Raw genomic sequence first — 27,299 nt, 5'->3', positions numbered from 1 at the left:
AGGGTACCTTGAGCTCTTCCATTAATCATGTTTGTTAATTGACCCGTTTGGATCTCCAAGTTCTTAATCAACACTTCTAATTTTACAACATTAATTATTGATTCTGAATGGTTGCTTTAATCTTTGTTGCAAACTCTGTTATATTCTTGTGAATTGCTACGATCATATCTTTAAGTGAGGGCTTCTTTTCTTTAGGCTAAAATCTTGGGGGAGGCCTGACCACATTCTATTGATTCCTCTATAAACAATTTGGATGATTTCTCATCCTAAGATTATATGTATTGGAGTGTGGATTGTATGGTGGCCTATCCTATCCAGCTATAAAACTCATTTGCTTTGCCTCGTGTCCTTGAAATGGATCTTCAAATACACCCTGCACATGAGAATTAACAACATTAACACTCTTTTGATCAATTTTCTTAAATAGAGAATCAATTTTTGCATTAAGAACTGTTAAAGCTTCGATCTCATATAATCCAACATTTTTCTTGGATTGAAGTCTTTCTGTTGGCCATTGATAGTTGTTCGTGGGCATATATTCTAATAGCTCATAAGTATCATACATTCCCCATCAAAGAACCTCCAGTAGTTGCATTGATTGTGATCCTGGTTTATTGGCTCAATCCATTATAAAATATTTAGACCAACAATCACTTAGATAAACCATGATGATGGCATCTTCTAATTAACTCCTTGAGTCGCTCCCATGCCTCATACAATATCTCCCAATTCTTTTGATAGAAACTTATGATATCATTTCACATCCTTGTCTTGACTGGTGGGAAGAATTTAACCAAAAATGTTTGAGCTAGATCTTCCCATATAGTAATTATACATGCAAGAAGAGAATGCAACCAACTCTTACCTTTATCTCTTAAAGAAAAAAAAAAGTCTTAAGTCTAATTGCATCTTTAGAAAAAATATTTTGTTTAAAAGTATTACAAATTTATAAAATATTAAAGAGATGCGCATTAGGATCATCATTTGGTAAACCCCCAAACTGAATTGAGGTTTGGATAATTTGAATGATGGCAGGTTTAATCTCGAAGTTGTTAGCATTTAACACTCGGTTGAACTATGATGGATGAAGCTCCTACAAGTGAAGGAGTAGCAAAGTTCCTCAATGCTCTCCCATTATTCTCATTCAAAACATCTCTGCTCATCCAATTTCTTCATGTTCAACCATCTCAATTCTTGCTTGTCTTTCTATTGCTAAATGTTCTCTTCTCTCTCGATTTAATTGTCTACAAGTCTTTTCGATCTCTAGATTTATAGGAAATAATTTTGTGTTATTCGACCAACTCATATACCAACTGAAAAAATAGAAAAAGAAAGGGCATAATCTCCTCACAAAAAGTAATAATAATAAATAAAATAAAATAAAACAAAATAAGTAAATAAACAAAACAATAAAAAGACTGTGCTTAAATTAAAAAAATAAAAATAATAAAATAAAATAAAATATAAAATAAAAACTAAAATGCAAATAAAATAAAATAATAACTAAAATAAAAAATAAAATTGTAACGACCCTGGAAATATAAAAAGAAATAAATTATAAATTAAGTGCGGAAGTGTAATAAATGTTCAAGATTTACATTCCTTACACAATAACTTAAAAAACTAAACAGTGTTACGAAATTCAGTCTTTTGAAAAAAAAAATACAAGAAATAAAGAAATGAACGGAAAATAAAAAAAACTAGCATGTATTCGCAATCATCTTGCGGATCGGGATCTGAAACTTGGTTCTCTTGATCTAAAATTATTAAATAAATGATGAGCTACACTAGCTTAGTAAGAATATCATACTATATCATCGACACAGAAGTAAAAGTTGATAGAAAACAAAAAACACAAATAGAGCACTAAATTTAGCAAATTCATTTACCGATCATAAAACTGTTTATCGTCCACTTACCGTATTGAAATTTATAAAAACAACCTATACAGACAATAATATTATGCAGATCATGATTACATGTATAATCAACAACATAACACATATTACAAATCTATATCCATCATCAATAAATCAAACAATAACTGTCACTCTTTTTTTTTACCAGCCTGCTGGTATCTATGGGGGTTCATGGGAATGTTCCCGCTACATGTGAACCATTTCTTTTAACATTCTCAATTACGGATCGTCCCCATACCCCGTTCAGTATGAGCGCAAATTACCAAATCTCAATACCACATCCGGTATGAGGGTGAAGCGGGTCGTCCCCATACCCCGTCTGCTATGAGCGTCAAATTATCAAGTCTCCATACCCTATTCGATATGAGACAACGTTCACGATAGGGTTCCCGATGTACCCGGTCCATCCACCATCTCCCAAGATATCCAATAAGGCTGCTGTTTCATCTATTCACTTAATCACAAAATTTTTTTTACTGTTTAACCTTCATTTTTTTCTTCTGATTCAACAGTAAACACATAGAATAAACCATATATGCATTCAAAGGCATAAAATCAATTAATAAGGTACTATCATGCATTTAAGCTGTAAAAATAATTTAACAAAACAACAGTAGATAATTTTCGATTCTGGCTCCATTAGTAATCCGTAATTAATTTTGCACATTTTCTAAATTCACATAAAATACCGTATTATTATTTATTTAGACTTCAATTCGATGATAAAGAATAGGGTGAGGGATCCTTACTCAGTTCGATGTCTGAAAGCTACACTATTCGACTACTCTTACGGGTAGTTCTCGATTTCTTTAAATTTTTTTTTGAAAATTAAAACGTGCTAATAGTACCTACAAATGTCCCCAAAAAATCCAAAATCAGTCATAGAGCCCACTTGGTCAATTTCAAAATTCCGGCAAGGCAGCGGTCCACCTCGGATTGGCTATTTTCGACCATTTTCGGCCAAATTCAGCCGATTCTGCATCAATCCCTACTAAAAAATATATTAAAGGGCCTCGGTTGGCCCAAAAAATATAAAAAACTGAAACTCACCAGCGGTGGAGCTCTCCGGTGCGACGGCTACTCTGGCTCACATTGCGGTTGGGTATTTTACTCTAATCAACTTGTAGAAAAAGAAACAGTAATCACAACGGTGGAAAAATCATGCAGAACGGGAATCGAAAAGGGCCTCATCAGAGGTGTTTTATAGAATTCTCTACGGCGGTGTCGTTGGGCTTTATCCACGATTTTCGGTCAATTGACCGATCCTTTTGCTCTGATTTGGCCGTGGGTGTGTTTAAAATTGAGTTTCGAGCAAAAAGAAATTTTTTTACCTTTTTGGCAGTCGGAAAGGGCTCCGTTGTGGCAGCGGGTGGCAGCGGTCTCCTTCCCAGTGGCCGGATCTTCTTCTCCGGCGAGGGGGCCTGCCATCTAGGGTTAGGTTTGGTGTGAATGAGGGTTATTTATATCCATCTGCTATTGATCTGGGCCGTCCATCACGTTTGATCTGGACCATCTGATCGTAATTAAATAGGGAGTGAATCTGGACCGTTCATCGCGATCCAATCTGGGCTGTCCATCGCGATCTAATCTGTACCATTCAATCGTGTTCAAATCTTACCGTCTGATCGCATTTAGGGAGGGAACTCATCTTGGCCATCCGTGCACGCAAAAACGGATCTAGATCGTTCGATCGCAAGCACGCGGATCGCCCGTATGGCCTCCCGCATGGCACCCGTCAGCGTCTGCTGCCACGCGACACGTCCTGATTCATGAGGCCTGCTGACCGGGCATCTGACGTAGCCAAACTTCTCTAAATTGAATTTTGATCACCGATTTTTTATTTTTGTTTCAAAAATACCATCATAACCCAAATTTTCACCCATTTTCCCTGAAATTGTTTTCAATTTTATCCTCCATCAAAATTATTTCATTTTCACTCCAAAACAAAATTAAAAAAAAATTAAAATATTGCATTTAGATAAATTTAATTTACATTAAATTTAAACTTAGACATTACAACTCTTCCCCCTTTAAAGAAAATTTGGTCCCTCAAATTTGTCTCTCTCACTCTCAATCAAACAACTGGGGAGTATTTGGCTCTGAAGTCTGATTCTAGCTCTTATGTGGCCTCTCTCGGTGTGTGATTCTGTTATAGGATTTTAACAAAAGGAATTTTCTGGTTTCGGAGTAATCTGCTCTTTCGGTCCACAAGGCCGATTGGTACTTTTTCGTAGGACAAATCCTCCTTGAGTGAAAGAGACTCGTGGGCCAACACGTGAGAGGGGTCCAAGTTGTACTTACGTAGTATGGACACATGAAACACATTATGGACCCTGAAAAGTTCTGAAGGCAGTGGAAGTCTGTAGGCGGCAGTACTAATTCTATCTAAGATTTCGAATGGTCCAATAAATTGGAAATTCAGTTTCCTCCTCTTGTCGAACCTACTGATTCTCTTGAAAGGACTGACTTTAAGGAACACTCGATCACCTTTCTCGAATTCCAAATCTCTCCTCTGAGTGTCCGCATAACTCTTTTGCCTACTCTGGACCGTCTGAATGTTCTTCCTGATCTTAACTATTTTTGATGTAGTCTCTTCTACCAGATTTAGGCCGAACAACTTTTTATTACCCACTTCCTCCCAACAAATCGGCGATCTGTATGGGCGCCCATATAACACCTCATACGGAGCCATACTAATACTTGCTTGGTAATTGTTGTTGTAGGCGAACTCTACCAGGGGTAGATGGTCATCCCAATGGTTTCCGAAGTCCAGAACATAAACTCAGAGTATATTCTTAAGTGTGCGATTGTCCTTTCTAACCGTCCATCTGTCTGAGGGTGGAATGCAGTACTAAGGGATAATTTCGTTCTCATTGTTTGCTGAATGTTTGACCAAAACCGAGAAGTGAACCTGGGGTCCCTGTCAGACACTACTGTCACTAGCACTCTGTGTAATCTGACTACTTTTCGAATATACATTCTTGCCAACTTGTCCAAGAAATCGATCATCCTGATAGCCAAGAATTGGGAAGACTTAGTAAGCCGGTTAATAATTGCCCAGATGATATCATGTTTTGAGCGTGGCTTAGGTAATCCTACCACGAAGTCCATGGTGATATGTTCTCACTTCCACTCCGGGATTGGTAATGACTGAAGTAGCCCACCTGAGCGTTGATGTTCTACCTTGACCTGCTGACATACCAAACACTTATAAATAAAGTCAGATATATCTCTTTTCATCCAATTCCACCAAAATTGGGGTCGCATACTTTGGTACATCTTAGTACTTCCGAGATGCATGACAAACTTTGAGCTATGGGCTTCTGTCATAATGTCCATTTTTAACTCATTGTCACCTGAAACATACACTCTATCCTGAAATCTGAGCAACTCATCGGCGGAGACTCAGAATTCTGAGTTAACTCCCCATTCTGCATCTTTCTTGAGGGTTGCTAGGGTGGAATCGATGGATTAAGCTACCCTTATTCTCTGAATTAACTCAAGCTGAATAGTTAGGTGGCCCAAACATGTGACTATCTTCAGGTCCTGAAGCCGTACCTATTGTGCGACCCCTATATACCTGCATTCTGAAACCATCAAATAGGCTAATCTACCTACACTTTTCCTACTGAATGTGTCGGCTACCACGTTGCCCTTACCCGGGTGATACAAGATGTCTCAATCATAGTTCTTGAGAAGTTCTATCCACCTTCTCTGATGCATGTTAAGATCCTTTTAAGTGAATGTGTGTTTCAAACTCTTGTGATCGGTATAAATTTGAAAAGTCTCCCCATACAAATAATGGCGTCAAGTCTTCAAAGCGTGTATGATTGCGATAAGCTCTAAGTCATGGATGAGATAGTTTTTCTCATGACTCATAGGTTATGACTTTCCCATGCTGCATTAAAACACAATTCAAACCTAGGTAGGAGGCATCACTGTAAATTGTATATCTACCCGATCCACTCGGCAAAGCCAACACAAGTGCAGTAGTTAACCGCTTTTTTAGTTTTAAAAAACATTTTTCATAGTTCTCGTCCCACTCAAACTTGATATTCTTCTTTGTGAGCCGAGTCAGAGGAGCAATTAGACTAGAAAACCCTTTCACGAACCTGCGATAATAACCTGTCATCCCTAGAAAGTTACGGATCTCTTTAACTGATGTCAATTTTTTTCAGCCGAGCATTGTTTCCACCTTTTCAGGGTTCACTGACACTTCATCCTTTGATATGATGTGTCTTAGGAAGATAGTTTGCTCAAATCAGAACTCACACTTATTCAACTTTGCATACAGCTTCTTTTCTCTAAGAACCTGCAAAACATGAGTCAGATGGCGGGCGTGTTCCTCTCTACTTTTTGAATAAACCAAGATGTTATCGATGAACATAATAACAAACTAATCCAGAAATTATCTGAAAACCCTATTCATCATATCCATAAAGATGGTTGGAGCATTTGTTAGTCCAAATGGCATGACCAGGAACTCATAGTGTCTGTACTTGGTTCAAATGGCTGCCTTGGGGATGTCTTCTGCCCTGATTTTTACCTGATGGTAACCTAAACGCATGTTTATTTTGGAGAAGACCTGAGCACCCTGCAGTTGGTCAAATAGGTCATCAATCCTGGGGAGGAGATACTTGTTCTTGATCGTGACTCTATTCAGACATCTGTAATTAATACATAACCTCAACGTCCCATCTCCCTTTCTTGCAAATGTGACTCCGGTACCCCAAAGGGACACACTATGTCAGATGAACCCACTGTCCTGCAATTCAGTGATCTGTTTCCTCAATTCCTCTATCTCAACACGGCTCATGCGGTAAGGAGCAACCGAAATCGACTGGGTACCTAGCTGGAGGTCTATGGTAAATTTGACTTCTCTGTCCGCTGGCAATTTAGGTAGTTCATCCAGAAACACATCTGAAAAGTCTAGGACTACCAGAATCTCTTGAATATAAATCTTTTTCTTGGGTTTGTCTAGTTAGAGAAAACAGCAGGGTTAAAGTACTTGATAATAAGAAAATTTGTCATGAGGGAATAAATGCTAAACAATTTTATTAATTTGTAAATGGCTCCTCATTAGGAGGATTGAATACAACCTTCTTGTTAAAATAATTTACGGTTGCGTGATACGCCGCTAGCCAGTTCATTTCTAAAATTACATCAAAGTCCCTCGTGTCTAATTCTATTAGGTCCACACTCAATTTTCTATCTGTTATATCTATGACACATGCTATGTATATAACTTCTTCCAATAGTTTCATACTCATAGTAGTAGACACAAATAACACATAATCAAGTTTATCAGGTAATACATTAAATTTTGATGCAAAAATAGGTGAAACAAATGAATGCGATGCACCGGTATCAATCAAAACATGAGCAAGATAGTTACAGATAGTGTACATATCATGTACCATGTCTGGGTTAGCATCTGCATCCTACTAGGTGAGATTGTAAGCTCTGCTCTGGATAGGAAGTCTGTCTTGATTCTAGTTTCTTAGGCACTCTCTTGCATAATGTTGGGCACTACCACATATGCGACAGGTATTATTGAGGCGATAACATGGTCGATCCCCATGATCCATGTCACAATGCTGACAGATCTTACCGCGTCCTACCATTGGAGCTTGATGGGGAGCCTGAATCATCGGTCTAGGCCTCTTGTTCTGTTAAACATGTGCAATAGGTGCTGTTCTACGGGGTGGAGCTGAGGGCCTGAAGTTCCCTACTATTTGAGAGAAGGTAGAGAGGCTCATCTCCACTAACTATGTCTTGGCTAGAATAGCCGAATAAGTACTGAGCTCAAGCACAAACAACTGCTGTCTGATCTTTGGATGGAGACCCCACTCGAATCTTCTACCCTTCCTTCCTTCATCCAATAATATCTTAGGGGAATATCGGCCCACTCTAAGAACTTGTGAGCATATTCTAATACAATTATGTTCCCCTAAACCAACTGTACAAACTCTATCTCCTTCAGATATCGGTGATTCTCTAGAAGGTACTCTGCATGAAAGGCCGACAGGAACTGTTCCTAAGTAACTGGAACAGGTAGGGTGGTCTGTTTGAGTTCCCACCAGTGGTCTGCTTCTCTCACTAGCATGTAGGTAGTAAGGATGACTTTCTGTTCAGGAATCACTCCAAGGGTCTTGAAGGCCTTCTCTGTCTCTGCTAACCAGTACTCGGTATTTTCAAAAGAGAATTCCCCTGCAAAAGTAGATGAGTTTAATCTTTTATAAATCTTTATGTAGCCTGGGTCTATTATAGGATGAGTTAGGTCCCGTGGAAGAGGAACTGGGCCGTGTTGAGGATGCACTGGATGGCCCTGCGGTGGTACTTGCTGATACAGTGGGGTTACCAGATTGTACTGTGGTGGTGCCGAGGGGTACTGCGTTGGGGCACCGAATCATACTATGGTGATGTCGAGTGGTACTGTAGAGGAGCATGGTCGTACCGGAGTGGCTCGGGATCCTTTCGTTGTAGGGGTAGCTTAACTTGTGGCAGCGGAGGAGGGTCAGGTAGCTCCCTCCTTTCCTCCCGACTCTGCTAGGCAGCAATGAGTCTCTCCAGCATCTCAAATATCTAGTCAACATTTTCTCTAAAGAACCCTCCCGGGCTGCTTAGTTTAGTGGGGGTCTTCCTCTCTTCATCTATTTGTACCTGCAATTTACAATGAACGGTTGAGTGATAATCCATTGTTTTGGTGTTCCCTAAGGATTTTGTGTAAGGAATGGGTCTGAGGAACGCGGCTTTGATACCAATTGTAACGACCTCAGAAATATCAAAGGAAATAAATTATAAATTAAGTGCGGAAGTATAATAAATTTTCAAGATTTATATTCCTTACACAATAACTTAAAGAACAAAATAGTGCTACGAAATTCAGTTTTTTGAAAAAAAAAAGATACAAGAAATAAGGAAATGAACAGAAAATAAACAAAACTAGCATCTACTCGTAATCATCTTGCAGATCGGGATCTAAAAATTGGTCATTTTGATCTGAAATGGTTAAATAAAGGATGAGTTACACTGGCCCAGTAAGAATATCACACTATATCACCGACACAGAAGTAAAAGTTGGTAGAAAACTAAAAACCACCAATGGAGCACTAAATTTAGTAAATTCATTTACCGATCATAAAACAATTTACCGTCTACTTACCATATTGGAATTTATAAAAATAACCTATACAGATAATAATATTATGCAGATCATACTTACATGTATAATCAGCAACATAGCACATATTATATATCTATATCCGTCATTAATAAATCAAACAATAACTGCCACTCTTTTTTTTACCAGCCTACTGGTATCTATAGGAGTTCATAGGGATGTTCTCCCTATACGTGAACCATTTCCTTTAATATTCTCAATTACGGGCTGTCCACATACCCCGTCCGATATAAGCACCAAATTACCAAACCTCAATACTCCGTCCAGTATGAGAGTGAAGCGGGCTGTCCCTATACCCTATCCAGTATGAGCGCCAAATTATCAAGTCTTCACCGGTATGAAACAACGTTCACAGTAGGGTTTCCTATGTACCCGGTCCGTCCACCATCTCCAAGATATCCAGTAAGGCTGTTGTTTCATCTATTCACTTAATCACACAATTTTTTTTTTACCGTTTAACCTTCATTTTTTTCTTCCGATTCAGCAGTAAACACATAGAATAAATCATACATATATTCAAAGCCATAAAATTAATTAATAAGGTACTATCATGCATTTAAGCTGTAAAAATAATTTAACAAAATAACAGTAGATAATTTCCGGTTCTGTCTCCATTAGTAATTCGTAATTAATTTTGCACATTTTCTAAATTCACACAAAATACTATATTATTATTTATTTAAACTTCAACTCTATAATAGGGAATAGTGTAATGGATCCTTACTCAGTTCGATGCCTAAAAGCTACACTGTTCGATTGCGCCTACGGGCGGTTCCCGGGTTCCTTAAATTTTTCTTTGAAAATTAAAACACGCTAATAGTACCTACAAATATTCCAAAAAAATCAAAAATCAGTCCCAGGGCCCACTTGGGTAATTTTTAAATTTCGGCACGGCAACTCCGCCGTGCTCCGGTGACGGCGATCTGCCTCGAGTCGACTGTTTTCGACCGATTTTACATCAATCCCTGCGAAAAAATATGTTAAAGGACCTCGGTTGGTCGAAAAAATACAAAAAACTGAAACTCACATGCGGTGGGGCTCTTTGGTGCGGCGGCTCCTCCGGCTCACGTTACGATTAGGTGATTTACTTCAGTCAACCTGTAAAGAATGAAACGGTGATCATAACGGTAGAAAAATCACACATAACAGGAATCGGTAAGGGCCACATCGGAGGCATTTTGTGGAATTCCTCGCGGCAGCGCCGCCAGGCTTTACGCACGTTTTCTGGCCAATCGGCTTGTCTTTTTGCTCCGATTCGACAATGAGTGTGTTTAAAATTGAATTCCTAGCAAAAAAAAAAACTTACCTTTTTTGGCAGTCGGAAAGGGCTCTGGTGCGGTGGCGGGTGGCGGCGGTCTCCTTCCCGACGACTGGGTTTAATTCTCCGGCGAGGGGGTCTGGCGGTTAGGGTTAGAGTTTAGTGTGATGGAGGTTATTTATATCCGTCCGCTTTTGATATGGATCGTCCATCACGTTTGATTTGGACCGTCCGATTGCGATTAAATAGGGAGTGAACTAGGATGTCTATTGCGATCCAATTTGGACTGTCCATCGCGATCTAATATGAACCGTCCGATCGCATTCAAATCTAACCGTCTGATCGCATTTTGGGGTTAGAACGCATCTGGGCCGTTCGATTGCGGGTACGTGGATCGCCCGCGTGGGCTCCCGCGTGGCACTGCGTCAGTATCCACTGCCACGCAGCGCGTCCTGATTCATCGGGCCTGCTGACCGAGGCATCTGACATGTCGAAACTTCTCTAAATTGCATTTTGACCTCCGGTATCTAATTTTTCTTTCAAAAATACTATCAAAACCCTAATTTTTACTCATTTGCTCTAAAATTATTTTCAATTTCATCCTCCATCAAAATTATTTCATTTTCACTCCAAAATAAAAATTAAAAAAATTAAAAAATTGCGTTTAGATAAATTTAATTTATATTAAATTTAAACTTGGGCATCACAAAAATAATAACTAAAAATAAAATAAAATAAACAAAAAAATTACAGTTGAAGTAAAAATAATAAATAAATAATAAAATAAAATAAAAATGAAAATAAAAACTAAAATTCAAGTAAACTAAAAATAAGAAAATAAACTCTAGATCAATAATAGAATCCTTAGTGTTGATATTGATATTAACAATCTCCGGCAACAGCACTAAAAACTTAATGAACGAATTCGGAAGTGCACGAAATCGTTCAAGTAATAAAGTGATCAATAGAGTATCATCCCACAAGGACTGCATACTACGTACCAAAATTGTAAAAATTCTACTATTATTTAGAAATCGAAATTAAATTTATGCAAGAAAAATTTTTAATTAATTTAATTAAAATAAAATAATTAAATTGAGAAAAACTTATCGATTGAGATGCATCAAAGTAATGGATTTCACTTTAATCTTAGGTATATTCGAGTTTAATTTTACAATCGATTTAATCTAATATGCAATGGGTAAACTATCCTAATATACTTTCAGTTTCCTTCTCAGTATTCTGTAAATCTATCAATTAACAACTGCTAACTTTTTATAACAATTATTAATTTGATTCAATTAAATATGTGATAATTTGACTAATTCACATTAATTCGACTATATTACTCTCGTTCAAGTCCCTTTAATCTTTAATAGTATATGTCTTATAATTTTATTTCTGCCGCTGTAAAATCGTCAATCACAAAATAGAGTTATGAGTTGACAAATTCTCACAACCTAATTAAGTTCAATATTGCTAAATTACAACCAGAAGAAAATTAAAAATTAAATCACAGATTTATTTTTGATTTAGGCTATATCATTACTCTGGTAGAAAAAATTTAATCAGACATGATGGATTGAGAAATATATTCATGTAATAATCAAAAATAAATTTATTAAAAATATTCAAACACTAGCATTCAGTTTTTATAAAAAAAATTACACGAAAATATATATTCTAAAAATATGCTAATTAAAAATGATGGATTGAGAAATAATAATTATATTTGAGAGAAATATATTCATGTAATAATTAAGAATAAATTTATTAAAAAAAATTTAAACACTAACATTCAGGTTTTATAAAAAAAAAATTACACGAAAATTTATATTCTAAAAATATGCTAATTAAAAATTAAATAAATAAATTACTTGATTAATCCCTTTTTTTCAACTACTTTCCCTTCTGCTTGCTCAACATTTACTTCTGCTTTTTGATTCTGTCTTTCTGCTCAGCTCACAACGTTTCTGCTTCTTCTCCAGCCACACGCGACTTCAAGTTTCTGCATACTTCTACGTCTAGCTCTCTCCAACAATTCTGCTATCTTTTCTACTTCATCCGCTGATAGCTTCCTCTCTTTGTCTACAGATCTCCTATTTTTCCCTTTTTTTTTTTTTTCTCCTTTTAATAGGTGGCTACTAGAGAGGAGATGGGGTTTTTTTTTTATTTTAACCCTTTTTTTATGCTGCTTCTTTTTTTTTTTTTTTGTGTGGCTACTAGGATGGGCTACTACAGATTTAGGCTTGGGCTTCTATTGTCCGGGCTTTTGGCTTCTTCTTTTTTTCTTCTTCTCTTTTCAGCTTCTTTTTCATCTTTTCTTCAACATGACAATCTACATCAAAAGTTTAATAATTAATTTACGTTTAACTCAATATTATTTCAAAATCATTCCAAATTTAGTTTAAAAAATATTTATAATATTATAAACATACAATACACCACCAATCTATTTCTAGTTGGAATAGGATTTAGAATTCCTATCCAAATTTTAGTACCTAATCTAATTAGATATCAAATACATAAATTATTAAATAATCAAATCCTTATCCTCATTCTAAAATAATAATTAATTAATCTTATGGATAAGGTTTAATATTAAAATATTAATAACAATATTATTAAAATAATAGTAGATAAATCTTATCCTTATCTTTATATTTTCCATGTGTCCTTAATCTCAACGTAGACTTTAAGTTGATGAAGATTTCTTCTTAAAAAATCTACCATGAAAATCACATGTTGGATTAGGAACAGGAATATATAAAAGTCTCTTCTAGATTGGATAGCTTCCCCATGTGTTTCCTACGACTCCTTTTTGCACTAGGATTCTTCTCCAGGTTTTTTTTTCTTCTAGTTGTCACATATTAGAATCCACAAAAGACTCTTATTCATCTTATGGAGGAGCAATCAGGTTTGGGTCTCTTCTAGCAAGTTGAGGTCCCACGTGTGCAGGTTGTCCTTCTCGCACATGTGGCAACCTACACATGTGAAATAGGATAAGCACATGTGCGGCACATGCTGTCCATGGATATCTTTTGGGCCTTGGCCCCACTTTGGCCATGAGGTATTTGGACCACCCAATTGGGCCATAAATGGCTTTTTCATTTTGCCTTATAACTTCTCCAAGCCAATGAAGCATTACTTGAGCTTTAATTGAACAAACTTGGCCTACTCTTTAGAATAGTCTCATTTAGGAAAGTAGTTAGGGATGAAATTATTTTTCTGCTCAGGGATTTCCTGTTTAAGAAACTAGAATTTACTTTTCTGTTCATGGTGTTCCTATTTAGGAAACTGGAATTTTACTTTCTTGCTTAAACTCATCCTATTTAGAAAATAAAATAATTTTAGACTCACTTGCATGTTTAACATGAGACCTGTGGGATTCCTCATTGATATGGAATTACATCATTGAAACTAAGTTTGAGCCATCTAGAATCATGCTATTTTTTTTCTTTATGATATTGATAGAATTATTGATATGATATTGGATAACTCAAATTTGGTGTCAAGGATACCAATATGCATCCAAGAGGAATCCAACAAATCATAACTTAAACAGGAAAGTAAGTTCCAATTTCCTAAATGGGAATGTTGCATGTGCAACCCACATGTGCGCGACATACGCTTGTGCATTGCAAGGCCCATGCACAAGCGAACCCAGCGGCTCCGCTACATAGCCCAGAAGGCCCACAAGCACCGCATGCGGAGCCTGCCACACTCGTGCAGGCCTAAAGGGCCGGTTGTGCACGCTTTGTGCGAGGGGCCTGGGACCGGCTCAGCGTGCGACCTGCGGTCCAACCCATAAGCCCACTGTCCGCAGCCCGAACAGATCAGCCCGCCTGGGTTGCTTAAACCAGGTCAACCCGTTCTCTACCTTTTTAATTAATTAAGTTATTTTATTATTTTTAAAAAAGCTTTGGGACCCACTTTTTAATCACTTGTGTTTTAAATTAAAATCCCACATGTCTAAATTAATTTTCACATGTGTTTTACATGAAAATCACATGGGATGAGTTTTATCTTATTTTAATTATTATTTTATTATAAATTATATCCTTAAAATTATTTAATTATTTTTTTTGTATTTAGATGAGATTGAATAAATATTTTATTATGTAATTATCCTAAAATTAAATAAAATTTTATCTAAAATATTATTTTATTAATTTATTCAAGAATTTTATACTCATCTTAATTGCCCCGGAAAAAAATATAAATACACATTTGTCTATAAGTTGTAAACACACAAATTACAATCAATTTGAGAGAAATTCTTGAAAGTTTAGGCTTTTCTTCTATTAGCGTTTTTGCTAATTTAGTTTCTTCAAGTTCTTCGAGGAGTAGGAGCGTTTAAAAGTCTTGTTGAGCCAAGGAGTGAGGATCAATTTATCGGTAAGTCCGTAACATTTTTCTTTCCTTATTTTATTTTTTCTAGTATTTGTTTTTACATTATTTTTAGAATTGTAGATTCAATTAGAGGGAGAGGTTTATCTAGGCAGTTATAGTTTCTGTATTGTATAATGTTGAGTAGGTTATAGGAGTTGATTCAATCCTCCCCATACCCTCCCGAGTCATCTAGTATCAGAGCTTAGGCTCCTAGAAGCCCAAATCTATATTTATTTGCTTTTAGTATTTTGTTCATTAACAATTCAAATTAACTTTTGATTTTTCGTGTTTCATCTTGCTTGAATTCATATCTATTCGTTAAATTTAAGTAGTTCATGTTTATTATTCGAAAAAATTATATATACTAAAAATACTAAAAATATCTAGTTGCACCATATAAGGCAATTGACACGTTGTTTGCATTTTGCATAATAAAAGCAAAATAGCTACCTAATTGGAGACTGAAAATCCTTTGAGAAATTGAAGGTAAAATACGTTATCTAATGGGTGCAAGCGAAAACTTTTTTTTTTATTCCACACATTATTCACGTTTAATTTTCGAATTGCATTTCTTTAATCTTGCATTAACGTTACATAAAGAAATTTGACTGATTGTAGAGCATAGCCGCCAAATTAGGGATAGTATAGGTATACCTTCTGGTTATATCCATCGAGATTGATCGAATCCCTACGCTTCAGTTCGTTTTGTCAATCTTTGTGATTTATGTTTCTATCATTCATTTTATTTTTGCTCCATTACAAAAAAAAAGTTATTATTTGAGTGATTAATCAGTTCTAGTTACTTAACACATAGGAAGCACACTATTTCTTCCTCTACGTGCTTAATTCTTAGCTTTAGTAGAAATTAGAATCCTTTAAGGTTTCTTATTGTATCATAAGGACTAACATGTAGACTCGATTTAAGCGATTCCAATTTTAAATGCTTAACTCGATAGACAAAGTTGTTAATTGAGAGATTGTCAAGTAAATACAAGGGAAGGTGAGAGAGAAAATGTATTCTCTTCACTAACCTTTCTTATAGGTACTATACTATGTCTCAATCCATCGAAGACGCTTTAGTTGGGAGTAATGTCCTCGTTGTCCGAAGAGCTCTCAACGTGCAAGTTAGGAGTGAAGACAACGAGTAGAGGAAGAACATTTTTCACACACGATGTCTTGTCAATAGAAAGGTATGTGGAATGATCATTGACAATAATAGTTGTGCTAATGTGGCAAACACTCTATTCATGGAAAGAGCGTCAACCTCTGTGCTCCCTACCGGTTACGGTGGTTGAATAAGTGTGGCAAGGCCCAAGTTACCAAGGAAGTCGTAGTGTTATTCTCAATCAGAGAATATCACGACGAGATATGTTATGATATTGCACTTATGCATACTAGTCACCTGATACTTGGGAGACCTTGGTAGTTTGATAGACAGGTATAATATAGCAGCCACACCAATTGATATTTATTGCGAAAAGGATGGTCTAAATCATATCTTTATGCCTTTATCACTAAAAAAGGCACATGAAGATCATGTTAAAATTAAACGATCCTTTCATAAATACTCGAGGAGAGCAGAAGAGAAAGAGAGAAGGCCGAAAAGGAAGCTAATAGTTCGTTAAGCATCAAAAAAGCTCGACAAACAGTTAAAGATGATCCATTAAGAGAAAAAACACAAAATAAAAACAAAGGAGTGTCATGATAACAAAGACTCAATGTTAAGGAATAGCTCTTGTAAAAAGGGAGGTTTGATTGTACTTACTTATAGGAAGATTCATTTTGACCTTAACCATTATTCACATAATCGTACTGTTTTCCTCTTACAGATAATTATCATGGCAAGTGGGCTATGAAAATTTGATTCATATCCTAGAGGAATTTTCAATGAAGTCATGACATGCCTCAACAAAGTAGACATACCGAAGAAGTATGGTGTGTTTTCTATTGTTATCACTGACCATTCTCTTTTCAATGAAAATCGAGATTCGAGGACGAATTTTTTTGAAGAAGGGGTGGCATGATGTGATATTGGACAACCGAAATTTGGTGTCAAGGATGCCAATCTGCATTTGAGGGGAATCCAATAGGTCCTGACTCAAACAAGAAAATAAGTTCCAATTTCCTAAATGGGAACATTCAGAACAAGAAAATAATTTAATCCCTGTCTACTTTCCAAATTGGGATTATTCCAAGAGATGGGTCAAGTTTGTTCAAGCCAAAGACTTAAGCCCCAAAAAAGATTAATGTGCTTGAAGAATTGTAAGAAAGCCCACGCTCGAGGAAGATGACCAATGTGAACCAAGTGTGCACAGGCCACATGTGCGTGATATGAGCATGTGAGTTGCAAGGCTCCTGCATAGGTAGACCCAGCAGCTCCGGCACACGACCCAAAAGGCCTGCAAACATTACTTGTGGAGCCCGCCACTCGCGCGCAGACCCAAAGGGCCGAATGTGTGCACTCCATGCGGACAGGCTGGGACCAGCCTAGCACAAGACCCATGGCCCAACTCGCGGGCTCGCTATCTGCTGCCCGTACGGACCAGCCAGCACGGGTTGCCCAAACCAGGTCGGCCTGTTCTCAACTTTTTTAATTAATTAAGTTATTTTATTATTTTTAAAAAGGTTTTGAGTCCCACTTTTTAATTAATTCATATTTTAAATTAAAATCCTATATGCTTAAACTAATTTCCCCAAGTGTTTTACATGAAAATCACATGAGATAAGTCTTATCTTATTTTAATTATTATTTTATTGTAAATTATATCCCTAAAGTTATTTAATTAATTTCTTTGTATTTAGATGGAATTGAATAAATATTTTATTATGTAATTATTTTAAAATTAGATAAAATTTTATCTAAAATATTATTTTATTAATTTATTCAAGAATTTTGTACTCATCTAGATTATCCCGAGAAAGAATATAAATAGACATTTGCCTACAAGTTATAAACACACAAATTACAATCAATTTGAGAGAAATTCTTGAAAGTTTAGTCTTTTCTTCTATTAGCATTTTTGCTAATTTAATTTCTTCAAGCTCTTCGAGGAGCAGGAGTATTCAGAAGTCTTGTCAAGCCACTTCTGGCCTCAGTGATGTATGTATTTGGAACATTATTTATATATATATATATATATATTTGTAAGAAATTTGTTAAACTTTGATTCCACTGCATAAATATTATCATGTATTCGTTATTATGAATTTATATATGACACCCATTTGCCTTAATTGACACCGGAGATGTCACATTTTTGATAGCTCAAATTTGGTGTCAAAGATGCTCATCTGCATCCAAGAGGAATCCAGTAGGTCCCGACTGAAACAGAAAAGTAAGTTCCAACTTTCTAAATAGGAACGTTCAGAATAAAAAAATAATTTCATCCCTATTTACTCTCCTAATTGAGATTATTCCAGGAGATAGACCAAGTTTGTTCAAGCCAAAAGACTTAAGCCCCAAGTAAGATTAATGAGTTTTAAGAATTATAAGAAAACCCACGCTCGAGGAAGATGACCCACGTGAACCAAGTGTGCACAGACCACATGCGCGTGACATGCACATGTGCATTGCAAGGCACATACACAGGCGGACCCAACAGCTTTATCGCATGACCCAGAAAGCTTGCAAGTATCACTCGTGGAGTCTGTTGCTCGCGCGCAAGCCCTAAGGGCTGAATGTGCGCGCCATGTGCAGACGGTCCCAGGACCGACCCAAACGCGACCCACGGCCCAACCCGCGGGCCTGCCCAGTTTGCCCAAACCAGGTCAGCCCGTTCTCCACCTTTTTAATTAATTAAGTTATTTTATTATTTTTAAAAAAATTTTAGGATTCACTTTTTAATTACCTATGTTTTTAATTAAAATCTCACATGCTTAAATTAATTTTTCCATGTGTTTTACATAGAATTCATATGGAATGAGTTTTATCTTATTTTAATTATCATTTTATTATAAATTATATCCCTAAAATGATTTAATTATTTTTTTTATATTTAGATGAGATGAAATAAATATTTTATTGTATAATTATCGTAAAATTCGATAGAATTTTATCTAAAATATTATTTTATTAATTTATTCAAGAGTTTTGTACTCATCTAGATTATCCTGGGAAAGAACATAAATAGACATTTGCTCATAAGTTTTAAACACACAAATTATAATCAATTTGAGAGAAATTCTTAAAAGTTTAGACATTTTTTTTTATTAGCATTTTTGCTAATTTAGCTTCTTCAAATTCTTTGAGGAGCAGATGTTTTCAAAAGTCTTGTTGAACCAAAGAGCGGAGATCAATTTATCAGTAAGTCTGTGGTATTTTTTCTTTTATTATTTTATTTTTTATATTCTTTATTTTTATATTCCTTGTAGAATTATAGATTCAATTAGAGGGCGGGTTTATTTAGGCTGTTAAAGTTTTGTTATTGCATACGTTGGGAGTTGATTTGATCCTCCCATACCCTCCTGCGTCAATTATCCATGAAAATTTATGATATCCAGGAGATACATGAATTTATGTTAGAGTTGTAATATTTTATAGTAATTCAGTAATTTTATGTACTAACTATAAATATATCGACTAATATTAATATCATTATAAGATAATATATTAATATAACAAATGAATGTAAAGTATGAATTAAATATAATAAAAAAATTAGTTCTAAAGAGAAAAATCATCATAAATAAAATAATATAAATCATTCCGATGTATTAAATGATGAGGAGATTAAAGAAGTAGATTTGTGCTTTTAAATAATAAATTAAGATAATTAATTATAAATTTTTTTAAAAAAATTATATATCTGACAATGATTATGATAAGATCTCAACAAATTATGGTACTAGGCAAATAAGTCAAAATTGTAAAATTTTAATTATAAAAAATAATGAAATATTAAATTTAAATTTCTTGAAAAATATCAATATAGAAATAATTAACCAAAATAAAAAGATAAATTATAATAATAACTAACGTGGGGTTGGACGGGCTTGGACTTAGTGAAAGCCCAACAAGAATATGTATAATAAATAGAATTAGTTTAAATTTAAAACAAAAATGTTAAAAAATAAATAATAAGCTTCCACCACCATCATCCTTGCAGTTGGAGAGACCATTCCTAAAATAGCTAATCAAGGTCAAAGTAGCTTGGCCATGTAACAAGGACGCATTCGGAGTATGTATCATGGCCGAATACCGCAATACTAACCAAATCGAGAATTGAGTTCAAGAACCAAGCAGATCTTGGCATCGAAAAGGCAGATGGAGTGTCTTCTATCTCTTTTCTTCCAGATAATTGTGTTTCCTGAACCACCACATCAAAGGATTTCCTAATAGCTTTCTCGGTGGCAGGAGGATGCCATGGACCAGAGGAAAACGAGGTGTGAGAGCGAGTTTTAGTATTTTCTTATGTTGCTTCATTCTTTTCTTATGCTATATATATATATATATCATTTTCAAAGATTTTACACCTTAAAAGTATTAGTCTCCTTCCCGTGGGGGAGACAGAGTTGAGGAAAATTCCATTTGGTTAAACAGGATTCTCTTGAACTGCAGCCTGCAGAAGGATTAGGCGTTAAATCCTTTGTCACCTCCAATAAGGCTCTCCATTTTAATGGTTGTGGAGGTTTATTCTAGCAATGGAAAGTTGTGTTGGAAGATTGTCAAGGCTAGATATGGTGTTATGGTGGGCGTTGGATGACGGAGATGCCTTCGGTACTGAAAGAAAGACTTGGTTGGTAGTATTCATCTCGTGCATTTTGTAACTGGCAATGGGCAAAGATTGGGATTTTTGGACAATGTATGATATAGTGACTCTGCTTTGCAAACGTGTCTTCTTACAATCTTTTACTTAGCTTTTAATTAAGTGAACGATTGTAATCAACCTTGTCATAAACCTTTGGAGATTGAGGAGTATGGGAATTATATTCCTGCCCCTGAGAAAGATTCTACGGATCTGGTATGGAAAATGCCCCAATTTGGAATGTTTCTAAGGATGGAACTTGTTGTCAAAATCTTGATATATTGCTAATTTCAGCTGGATACTCTCCTTCACAGTTGGCCTGGAAAGCCTATTTGGAAGTAGAAGGCTTCCCCTGGAGTTTCTTTCTTTATCTAGGAAGCAACATGGGAGTGTATCCTTTACCATGGGTAACTTCAGTAAGAGGAAGGCATCATTGCTAATAGTTGTCTCTTTTGTTCTGCTATTTCAAATCCCTAACCATCTTTTGTTGTGTCTTCAAGCGAGAAGGCTTCCCTTTCAGGAATCCAGTGAGTGACGGGTGGATCTATTAGTAATGTAGCTACTATGCTGTTACGGTAATCACTGTCATGATAGAAAGAAGAAGCTTGTATCTCTTATTCCTCATGTCATTTCTTGCACTATTTGGAGAGAAAGGAGTAGGCGATAGTTGGTCCAAATTGTAAATATTTTGATCCCTCTGCAACAAACCAAAAAAGTTGAGTATTTTGTCTAAAGATGATTCTATCCTCTATCAGAACTCTTTTAGGTGATATTTTACCAGAGTTCCTCTTTTAATTTTCTAATTTATGAGCCCATAAATGGGTGGCAACCCCTTTGTGCCTCTAGAAATATCTTTATTTGTTTTTAATAAATTTTTACATTTAATGGATAATTTTTTCATTTATTTTTACCCAATATATTCAGCCTCTTTGAGGAGAGTTGGGGATTCCCACCCACTCTTGAGGTTTTTTTTTCTCTGCCTATTTGAGAGTTTGGGTGAAGAATAAATGATGTAAAGTGCTTTGGAGAAAGGCACCTTTTGCTGAGTGCTGGGCTTTGTGGTTGGAACACAATCCACAACTTTTAATTAATGTGTTAATCCTACAAATGCTATTTGGGGTAGAATGATCTGTATATAGCCTCTTAGGGGGCTAAGTGGGCTTGCCATTGACTATTTTGCAAAGTAATTGGGAAACTGTCATTAAATAGTTTCCCATTCAATTTTTACAAAATTTACCCCTTTTTCCTCTATTTTTTTCCCCCCTTTTCTAACTTGTTTTCTTTCTTTATATATGATGATACCTTGCCATTTTTCTATTGTTTTTCTCTTTCTTTCTTTTTCTTAAAAAAAAAATGAAAAAGAAAATAACCATAAGTCATTCTACTGGCGAACTACCAGTTTCAGCTGTAAACAATGGTACTTTATTATTGTGGCATAGCTTGTGTGGAGATTATGCATGTTTGTTCATGTGCATTTTACTGTGAAAATTCTTATAGAAATTATATTTCCGACATCTTTTTATTATATTTTATTTATTTAGAAAATAAATAAAAAATACTCTAAAAGTTTCAAAACTCTTAAATTTTATGAAAATAATGGATAATATTTAAAATTGTTTGGACATTTTGGAACCCAACCTGAATGTTTGATGCATTGTTTGACACTGTTGCGTGCCACAATGTCTTATCCCTACTCTCACTTGTTTCTCCTCATGCATGTTGTAATGCCAACCAAGTATTTCCTTCAGAAAGGTGCAGGTTTAATATTCTCTTTCCTTTTTGATCTGGTAATATAGTTGCAATGCCTCCTTCTCACAGTAATGTGTAAATATGCCATCAAGCTCTCCTGTTCTTCTTTCCCTTGTTATCTGGAGAAGTTAGTAGCTCCCTTCCTATTCCCATGTGTAGTGGTAGAATCGGCCCAGCCTCCTATATGGAAATCCAATATCTTGAACTGGACACTGAAATAATGTGGTGAGGGAAGTGGCGTTGTGAGTTTGATGGGGGAATAGTGCTGACTGGAAGGAGAGTATTTACAATTCTGTGCTTTTTCCTTTTTTAAGGATAATTTGATAATTGTAAAATTATTAAAAAAAGTACACTCTTAAAATACATTTTCTATTGTAGAGCTCAGAAAGCCATTAGAAAAATTCTGTCTTGGGGGATTCTGTTGGAGGTTAATTAAGCTGAAGATGAATTTATCTAGAATTATCTTTTTCTGCAATGGGAGGGGAGTCGTGATTAGGAGGATTTTAACTGATGAAAATCTAAGAAAAGAAGGGGAAGATATAATGTTATCTTTATTATGGGTGACTGAGACTTGATATCATTCTGGTCAGTGGTTTCAGGATAAGCTCCAAGTGTGGGAAGGTATCCGGGCAATAATAGAAGGAAAAAACTTATTTTGTTTCACACTATTGGATATCTAAAAGACAAGCAATGGAAAGGGTTTCAGACGATGTTGCAGCCTCTTCTGGTAGACTTGGGCATATACGGTTCTAGACCTTCTGTTTCTTGTTTAAGGGTTATCTTTTTTCTTCTACATAGGACTTGGGAAAGTTCATTGATCTCATTTGTATTATATTCCTCATTTTTCTAAATGCGGGCAGCACTCTCTTAATTTGCTGTTGGTGCATCTCTTTTGGGGTCCTTCTAGAAATGCGTAATTAAGCTGAAACAAGAAGGGTATGTACAAATTAATGTCGGAGTTCGAAAACACTAGTGTGATAAAGTTGACAGGGTGTCACATGACGTGTCTATGGCAAGGATCTATCCACTATAAGTGTGCCATTATGGTATCTTTCTTGAGTTAATGAGTATAAATGGTCGGAACCCTAATTTCCTTTGAGATTGAGAAAACAAGAAAAGGAGGAGATGGAGCGGAGAGGTGGCGGTCGATATGATCTTCGTCCATTGGTGCAATCCTCATCAATGTCAGGTAAAACTTCATGCTTTTTATCTTGTTTGCTCGTCTCCATCATCTCATCATCGCCATCAACTTGTGAATTACCATTTTTATGCTCTCTCTTTCTCTCCTCTCTCATGGATTTTGAATCTTTTGAATCTACAGTATTTAATTTGCATCTTGTGTTTCTAGATATGATTAATCAGTTCTTGTTTTAGGGATTTGATTCTGGAACGATTTTTTGTGAAACTTTAGAATTTGTTGAACTAGACTTAGCACCTAGTTATTAAAGGGATTTTATGTGTTGATCAATCTCGATCCTTCAATCATGATCAATTTGCTCATAAAATCTTCTAAAAGAAGTTTTTGGGGTAAGTAGTTATCTCATTAATTATTTTTCATAGTATTAAAGTCATGTTCAACCCTGAACCCGCATGTAGTCTCACTGCACTTCCACTATGCACTTTTGGTATTGGAACTTGATGCCTAAGTTCAAATCTTGGGAACCTCATATATTCTCTTAGTTCTGTTTACTATTCTTTTTGACATACTTGGCAAGTTCAAATTATGCTGAGTCTAGTAATCTCTCTTTGTCTTCCAACTCATATTACTAAACTTAACATCCCTCCTTGGCATATAAGATCATGTTAGAGAATGTAGTATAAATAATGAAGTTGGGTCCTTCTTTTATGCAAACCATCTGAGAATATTTTTTCCATCTTATTATTAGTGTAGGCCGTAATCTTTTTAATTGGGTTGTTTATTCATTGTTTAGTTAAGATTTCTATTTAATTGTCATTTCCTATTTAGCATTCTAGTCATAATAGGATTTCTAGAGATACTATAACTAGTTGGGTGCTATTCCGTTGTTATTCCAATGGCTCATATCTAGAAGTCAATAGATATTTTCTCATGATTGAGTACTTCACTCCGCATGCTTGTCAGTTGTAACAATTCTCTGATTGCAGTTGTGTTTTTGACCTCTGTGATTGCAGATTGCCAATCATTATCATTGTGGGTTGCATCATTTCCATTTTCCTTTTTCAATTTCAAGTTTACTTTTTCTATTAGCTTAAAGATTTTGTATTATTGCTTATTCAACTAATTGTTTCTGAATTATCATGTTATGAACTAAGAGAAAATCAACCATTATGGTAGAAGCAGTTAGTTACTATACAATAGATTTAGATAATGTGATTTCCTTGAGATCTTGTGAATTAAAAGGAGGATTTTGCCCTTAGTACGATGTTTTTGATGATTCGGCACTAGTTATATATTGTAAAGCCAACTATATAACCGATTGTAGCATTTCAATTAATTTTTTTGAATTGACCAACAAATTGTTAGAACATGCAAAATGTTTGTTAAGTTTCATACAACCATTTTAGATGACAACAGGACTTACCATTGTTGGATAAGGAGGAAGGATCTGTTGATAGTTCAGCTGAAAAAGATCTCTTGAACTTATTTAATTTTTTGTAGGCAGATTGTTGATTATTCTTTTCACTAACTACAGGTTGCTTCGAGGGGCATAATGTAGTTTTCTCAACGCTATTGACTACTCCTTTTATTTAACAATGTTTCTTTTATAGGATTTTTTTTAACGATGTCATGTTATGAATGGTAATATATTACACAAAATTGAGATCATTTTAACATTTTTGGATTTGGAATATGAAGATATGTGATTTTAGTTGAATTGTACATGTCTGATGAAAAACAAATTTCAATAACACCTGATGAGGATCTGTTGCTTGCTATACAGAAAGCACAAGGCTAAAAGTGCTATTTCACTCTTCATCACTTGGGATACCATGGATGATAGGAATAAAAGAACTTTCAATAGGGTATAAAGCCCTTTTCATGGGACAGATATCTTTGATTGTGTATCATATTCTTTTGATTACTTGCCACACTTTTGCCAGCGACGAAGAGTTTGGTTTTGTGGGTGTCATAGAGCTTTTATCTTGTAAGGTAATCATTTGTTCATGGGTGACACCTTCTTGGTGCTTTCATTCAACATGTGGCTTTAGAAACGTAATGTTGTGTTTATTGCACAAATGAATTCCATATGCCTGCAGAATCAACAATGCCTTGATTGACATGGATTGTTGATGTAAATCAACTTTTGAACTTGCTACAGAGCTAGTTGTGGTTTTCGCCGGCATTGATGTCCTAGTTTCCGTACTGTTTATACCCTATGATCTTCTGTTTATCTTGTGATTTCTTGATATAGCATGTTTACAGTCAGTAAAAAAATTAACAAAATTAACAAAATAAAAAAATTAACAGTTGAATTAAAAATAATAAAATAAATTAAGATAAAAATGAAAATAAAAACTAAGATGTAAGTAAACTAGAAACAAGAAAATAAACTCTAGATAGTATTGATATTGATATTAACAATCCCCGACAACAGCACCAAAAATTTGATAGACGAATTTGCAAGTGCACGAAATCGTTCAAATAATAAAGTGATTAATAGAGTATTGTTCCACAGGAATTATCTATCAAGTACCAAAATTATAAAAATTTTATTATTATTTAAAAATTGAAATTAAATTTATACAAGAAAGATTTTAAAATAATTTAACTAAAGCATAATAATTAAATTAAAAAAAAAATTATCAATGGAGATGCACAAGAGTAATTGATTTAACCTAAATCTTGTGTATATTCGAGTTTTAATTTCAAAATCGATTTAATCTAGTCTGCGATGATCAAACTATCCTAATGTTCTTTTGGTTTCCTTTTTACTATTTTCTAAATCTATCAATTAACAACAGCTAATATTTTATAATAATTATTAATTTGATTTAATTAAATATGTGATAATTTGATTAATCTATATTAATTCGACTATATTACTCCTTTAATACTTAACATTATATGTTTAATTGATAAAATTTCACTCTCATTACTCTAAAACCATCAATTACAAATAAAGTTATTAGCTGGTCAATTTTCACAACCTAATTAAGTTCAATATTATTGAATTGCAAGTAAAATAAAAGTAAAAATTAAATCATAAATTTATCTTTAATTCAGGTCACGTTAATTAATCTGGCGAAAAAAATTTAGCCAGACATGGTGGATTGAAAAACAACAATTATATTAGAGAGAAATATAATCATATAATAATTAAGAATAAATTTATTAAAAAAATTCAAACACTAGCATTTGGGTTTTATAAAAAAAATTTCATGAAAATTTCTATCCCAGAAATATACTAATTAAAAATTAAATAAATAAATTAATTGATTAATCCATTTTTTCAGCTTCTCTCCATTCTGCTTGGCTTAACATCTGCTTCTGCTTTCTGGTTCTGCCTTTCTGCTCAGGTCACCGTGTTTCTGCTTCTTCTCTAACCACACGCAACTTTGCTTCTGCAAGTTTCTGTAAACTTCTGCGTCTAGCTCTCTCCACCAACTCTGCTATCTTTTCTGCTTGACTCGCTGGCAACTTCCTCTCTGTCTATAGATCTCCTCTTCTTCACTTTTTTTTTTCCTTTTATCTCCTTTAAATAAGTGGCTACCAGAGAGGAGATGAAGTTTTCTTTCTTTAACTCTTTTTTTTCTGCTGCTTCTTCCTCTCTTTTTGTGTGTGTGTGTGGCTACTTGGATGGGGTGCTATAAATTTGGGCTTGGACTTCTATGGTTTGGGCTTTTGACTTCTTCTTCTTTTCTTTTTAGCTTCTTTTTCATCTTTTCTTCAACAAAACAATCTGCATCAAAAGTTTAATAATTAATTTATTTTTAATTCAATATTATTTCAAAATTATTCCAAAAAAATATTATAAAAAACAATACATCACAACACTTGAACTTGAACCTTTATATAGGTTTTTATTTTCCACTTCTAATTGGAATCAGATGTAGATTTTTTATCCAAATTTTAG

The 27,299-nt window shown here is 34.9% G+C and overlaps 2 long non-coding RNA genes and 1 other non-coding gene across 4 annotated transcripts; all 3 read left to right on the top strand.

The window, feature by feature from the left end:
* The first annotated feature begins 660 nt into the window (after positions 1 to 660).
* LOC148266837 (small nucleolar RNA R71) lies at positions 661 to 767 on the top strand. Its single transcript, XR_015818186.1, has one exon. It is a non-coding gene; the product is annotated as a small nucleolar RNA R71 (small nucleolar RNA).
* A 16,866-nt stretch (positions 768 to 17,633) lies between these two features.
* On the top strand, positions 17,634 to 19,153 carry LOC148266836 (uncharacterized). Its single transcript, XR_015817494.1, has 3 exons — positions 17,634 to 18,087; positions 18,173 to 18,519; positions 19,008 to 19,153. It is a non-coding gene; the product is annotated as an uncharacterized LOC148266836 (long non-coding RNA).
* A 655-nt stretch (positions 19,154 to 19,808) lies between these two features.
* Positions 19,809 to 25,568, top strand: LOC110818486 (uncharacterized). Of its 2 annotated transcripts, none has more exons than XR_002540421.2 (3): positions 19,809 to 20,134; positions 20,310 to 23,434; positions 25,167 to 25,568. It is a non-coding gene; the product is annotated as an uncharacterized LOC110818486 (long non-coding RNA). The 2 variants fall into 2 exon arrangements; XR_002540422.2 differs by having other exon boundaries at positions 20,292 to 23,434.
* The last annotated feature ends 1,731 nt before the right edge of the window (positions 25,569 to 27,299 follow it).

The sequence above is a fragment of the Carica papaya genome, chromosome 3, assembly GCF_054855325.1.
Source record: "Carica papaya isolate Zhongbai chromosome 3, ASM5485532v1, whole genome shotgun sequence".
Classification (NCBI taxonomy): Eukaryota; Viridiplantae; Streptophyta; class Magnoliopsida; order Brassicales; family Caricaceae; genus Carica; species Carica papaya.
Note: the sequence above shows the minus strand (reverse complement) of the source record. Positions and strands in the feature narration are given on the sequence as shown.